Genomic DNA, 5831 nt, shown 5'->3' on the forward strand with positions numbered 1-5831 from the left:
TAAAGGCTGTGATAGTTACAATGTATATATGAAAGGCTGTGGTAGTTACAATGTATAATATATTAAAGGCTGTGATGGTTACAATGTATATATTAAAGACTGTGATGGTTACAAGGTATATATTAAAGGCTGTGATAGTTACAATGTATATAATATATTAAAAGCTAAAAGCTGTGATAGTTATAATGTATATAATACATTAAAGGCTGTGATGGTTATAATGTATATAATATATTGAAGACTCTCTGTGATAGTTAAAAATGTATATATTAAAGGCTGTCTGTGATGGTTACAATGCATACAATATATTAAAGACTGAGAAGTCCAACAGTGCATATACTGGTTTCCTTCTCTTTAACCCAGTATTTATTGAATTTATTGGGTCATATAGATTTTTGGCTTTGGAGATTTTTCTGTGGCCTTTGGCAGTGCTATTCAACAGTATTTCTTGCGCTCCTCTTTTGGGCACAAGAGGATTGCATCTCCCTGCTCCCGTCCATGTGACTTGCTTTGGTCAACATATTGTGAGCAGAAGAGATATGTGTCACTCTGGATGAGAACCTTTAAGAACCATATTTCTCTCACCATGCCATGGCAATCAGAGATCCCCCAGTGGTGGGGCAGCTACAGGCTGGGTCTGGGAGTGAAGCCCAGCCACGTCTCGTGGACATACAGCACGAATGAGAAATAAACCTTTTGGGTTTTGCTCATTAATGCAGCATAACCCAGCCTATCCTATAGGATAATACCAGCTAGAAACATCTTCAAGGAACCCAGCATCCCAGAAAACCTGGTTTACAAAGTGCTAATCTCATCCAACTAGAAGTAGAAGTGCAGTTTAGTGACTAAGCTAGTTTCCTCAATAAAATCCTGGCTGAGTGCAATGGCTCATACCTATAATCTCAGCACTTTGGGAGGCCGAGGCAGGAGGATTGCTTGAACCCAGGAGTTCAACATCCGCCTAAGAAATAGACCCCATCGCTACAAAAAAAATGAAAAAAAAAAAAAAATAGCTGGGCATAGTAGCATGCACCTGTAGTCCCAGCTACTCCAGAGACTGAAGCAAGAGGATTGCTTGAGTCCAAGAGTTCAAAATCAGCCTGGAGAATAGTGAGACCCCATCTCTACCGAAAAAAAAGAAAAAGAAATTAATTGGCTTTTAATTTACTTAATTAAAACCTCCTCAGGAAGCTGAAGCAGGAGGATTGCTTGAGCCCAGGAGGTCAAGGCTGCAGTGAGCTGTGATTGTGCCACTGCACTGCAGCCTGAGCAACAAAGCAAGACCTTGACTCGAAAAACAATAAATAAAAACCACCCCAAATTTAATCGGCCATGGGGAGGGTAGACTGGATCTTCCCACTGGAGTCATCCACATATTAGTCTGGGACACCCCTTGGGGTGCCCTTGTTCATCACCTTCCCAGGGGCTGAGCGCCCTGAGGTGAGGGGCTCATCTGATTGCCTCTATCACCCAGCACCGGACCTCTGAGGAGTCAAGGTGAATCAGTGAGAGGAGCCTGGAAGGGCATTCCCTGGGTGGAGGTCCCCTCGGGGAGCAGGGTGACTTGGGGAAGAAGCTCTGAGCTGCTGGTGAGACTGCAGGAGCTAGAAAGGGTGTGCTGGGAGGGAGTCTGGAGGCAGAGGAAGGCGCTGGGTTTGTGGCGGGGCCTCAGCTTGCCCAGCAGCAACGTGGGTCCACTCAGGAAGCAGGGTGACTTCGGGGAGAGGTTCTGAGCTGCTGGCAGGGCTTCATGGGCTGGAGGGGGTGTACTGGCCAGGGAGGCTTGGAGGCACAGGAAGGTGCTGGGGGTATGGCGGGGCCTCAGCTTGCCCAGCAGGAACCTGGAGAGCAGATGAGGGGTCTCCCTGAGTCCCCAGCTCCAGGCTTGGGTGGCTTGGGAGCTGCAGAGCTGAGGTGCTGTGAGCTGGAGGGCTTGATGTTGAGGGGTTGCTGGTGTTGAGTAGAGCCAGAAGGTGGGTAGGTGGCCCCGAATCCCACCAGAGTCAGAGACTGAGGACCCAGGTCCTCAGGGGGAGCACAGCCTTCCCAGAGATGGCTGTGCACATTCAGCACAGTGGCTGCGGCTGGGCCTTGGTGACAAGTGACAAGCTCAGTGTCCAGGATGGAGATGGGGTGCCTGAGAGTCTGGGGTTGAGGAAGCAGGGGGATTCTAGGAGGGTTTGGTCCACAGTGCCCTGGAAAGAGTCCCTGGGCTGCGGCAGGGCCGCGTCCAAGGAGCGAGGCCGTAACCCCCTAGGGAGGACTGTCCTAGAGGAGCTTGGCTGTGAGGGAGGGAGGGCATATGTGGGCTCCTTGGAAAGGACGGAGACGGGGAGAGTCCTTTAAGAATCACATTTATTAGGAGTTATTTTCTCATGCTGAAAGTAATGCATACTGTTCACCATAGAAACTTGGGCAACACACACAAGCACGACAAATAAAATAGAATTACAAATAACAGCCTAATGATAACTGCCATAAGGGTTTTGATATATATCTTTATAGTCTTTTTTTTTTTTTTTTTGAGATGGAATCTCACTGCATCTCGGGTCACTGCAACCTCCGCCTCCCAGGTTTAAGTGATTCTCCCGCCTTAGCCTCCCTAATCGCTGGGATTACAGGTGCCCACCACCATGCCCAGCTCATTTTTGTATTTTTTAGTAGAGATGGGGTTTCACCCAGGCTGGTCTCGAACTCCTGACTTCAAGTGATCTGCCCCCCTCAGCCTCCCAAAGTGCTGGGACTACAGGCAAGAGCTACCGTGCCCAGCCCTCTTTCAGTCTTTTTATATACACACACAGATACATATACACACCTACATACTTTTTTTAAAAAAAAAAACAAAATCAGGCTCATACTCTGCAGTAAGTTTTGCTGTTTACAAAATGAAGAATGTTGGACCAGGCATGGCAGCTCACACCTGTAATCCTAGCATTTTGGGAGGCCAAGGCAGGAGGATCACTTGAGCCCAGGAGTTGGAGACCAGTCTGGGCAACATGGCAAGACCCTGTCTCTACAAAAAAAAACTAGCTGGGTGTGGTAGCGTACACCTGTGGCTCCAGCTACTTGGGAGACTGAGGTGGGAAGATGGCTTGACCCCAGGAAGTTGAGGCTGCAGTGAGCTATGATTGCACCATTGCACTCTAGCCTGGATGACAGAGCGAGACCCTGCCTCAAAAAAAAAAAAAAAAGAAAGAAAGAAAAAAGAATGTTGCTCCCTGACATATAATATACTACATACTGATTAGTCCTGAGGGTGGATTCCAAAGCATAATTGTGCCATAAATTAGAGGGAAGGCTTTATTTGATTAGATAATAAATAAGAATGCATTCATAGGCTGATAAGAAACTTCCAGAGGTGGTTCAGGAGGAGAGGGAGGCCTAAGCAAAGGGTGCCTTCTGGAGGGGCAGAGAAGGTGGGATTGGGTAGCATCTAGGCACAGGTGGGGCGGGAGACCTTGGCCATTTCTATAAGAGTATTACACTTCCTGATTTCCTTATCTTGGTACACCCTTGGAAAAAAACAAACGCTCATTTTAAGAAGGCGGGGGTCGAGGCATGGTGGTTCACACCTGTAATCCCAGCACTTTGGGAGGCTAAGGCAGGAAGATTGCTTAAGCCGATGAGTTCAAGATCAGCATGGGTAACATAGCAAGGTCCTGTTTCTACTAAAAATAATTTTAGTAATAAAAAAATAAGAAAGAAGATTGAATTTTTTTTCTTTTTTTCTTTTTTTTTTTTTGAGACAGAATCTCACTTTGTCACCCAGGCTGGAGTGCAGTGGCACGATCTTGGCTCACTGCAACCACTGCCTCCCGGGTTCAAGCGATTCTCCTGCCTCAGCCAACCCAGTAGCTGGGATTACAGGCACCTGGCACCACGCCTGGAGAATTTTTGTGTTTTTAGTAGAGATGGAGTTTCACCATGTCGGCCAGGCTGGTCCCAAACTCCTGACCTCAGGGGATCTGCCCACCTCGGCCTCCCAAAGTGCTGGGATTACCGGCATGAGCCACTGCACCCAGCCTGAATAATTTTTAAAAGCAGAAAGAAAATAAGTCCCATGGTATCCCATCAGCCATTTAATATATTTTTTCCTGATAACAATCACAACACCCACATATACATTTGTGCATATGGAAATATATTGGTTATTAGAAAATACTGTTGGCTGGGCGCAGAGATCGCACCACTGCATTCCAGCCTGGGCCACAAGAGCGAAACTCCGTCTCAAAAAAAAAAGAAAAGAAAATATTGTTAAAGTTTAGTTATATCTGCTAATGACCGAAGATGTGGTGCTAACAGAACAACGCCTATTGGGAAACTTGGGAAAAGAAACTTGTAACTTTTTTCTTTTTTTCTGAGACGGAGTCGCTGTCGCCCAGGCTGGAGTGCAGTGGCACAATCTCGGCTCACTGCAAGCTCCGCCTCCCGGCTTCATGCCATTCTCCTGCCTCAGCCTCCCAAGTAGCTGGGACTTCAGGCACCCGCCAGCACACCCAGCTAACTTTTTGTATTTTTAGTAGAGATGGGGTTTAACTGTGATAGCCAGGATGGTCTCAATCTTGACCTCGTGATCCACCCGCCTCAGCCTCCCAAAGTGCTGGGATTACAGGTGTGAGCCACCGCGCCTGGTCAGAAACTTGTAACTTTCTTTTCCAACATTACAAGGGTGGGTCCATCACAAGGAGGCCATGAGGGTGCCAGGTGCAGGCTCCTCCACCCCATTCCAGCTCCACAGGGGACAGTGTCTTGCTCTGACACCCGGTGGGGTTGGGGGTGGAAGACCCCAGCACTCACTAGACCTGAGCTCACTGATGGAGCAAGCACTGAACAGAGGCCTTGGGAACTCACTCAACCCTCAAGATGTAAGAAGGCAGGTTCAAATCCTGGAACTCCTGCCCCAAAGGGGGCTTCTATGCACTAGGCAACACGTCATTATTTTCACAAGTAGCCTCTTTTCTCAAAGAGTTCACAATCTCATTAAGAGAACATGCCCACAGAGAGTTTGTCCCTAGAACCCGTTTCTTGTAAAGGGTCTGTCTTCTCAGTCAAGTGCTTTTGTCTGAACTTGCTGGTTCTTCCCCTCCAGGGCACTTCCTTACACAATATGGGTGAGGGTTGTAACTTTCTTTTCCAACATTTAACAGTTTGAGCATACCATTATTTTTCTTGTATGAACCATACTCAAATGCATAAATAGAAAAATATACACACGTTTCACCTTCAGTCATATTACACTGAGCTTGCTAATCAACTATCACACCTGGAGAAAAGGTGAGTTCTGGTCTCAAGGGCTTGTCTCCATCAAGGTTGGCAGAGTAGGGAGGACAGAGAGAGGTTGGGGTGATGAGAGAATGAGAAGATGCAAAGAGAAAAAAAGAACGCAGATCAGAAGTGTGTGGAAAATAAACCAGGTTCAAGTTGTGGGCTGTGGTGGAGAGGAGGCAGAAGCTCCTGCTGTGTTTGGCTCCTGCCTGGGGGGCTGAGGTGACCGCCCTGCACACCAGATTTTTGGGTTTTTTAAATTGTTATTTTTTGAGTCAGAGTTTCGCTCGTGTTGCCCAGGCTGGAGTGCAATGGCTCAATCTCGGTTCACTGCAACCTCCGCCTTCTGGGTTCAAGCGATTCTCCTGCCTCAGCCTCCCGAATAGCTGGGATTATAGGCACACACCACCAGGCCCAGCTAATTTTTAGTAGAGACAGGGTTTTGCCATGTTGGCCAGACTGGTCCTGAACTCCTGACGTCAGGTAATCTGCCCACCTCGGCCTTCCAAAGTGCTGGGATTACAGGCGTGTGCCACAGCGCCCAGCTGAATTTTTTTTTCTTTTTA

The sequence above is a fragment of the Theropithecus gelada genome, chromosome 10 (assembly GCF_003255815.1).
Source record: "Theropithecus gelada isolate Dixy chromosome 10, Tgel_1.0, whole genome shotgun sequence".
NCBI classification, from domain to species: Eukaryota; Metazoa; Chordata; class Mammalia; order Primates; family Cercopithecidae; genus Theropithecus; species Theropithecus gelada.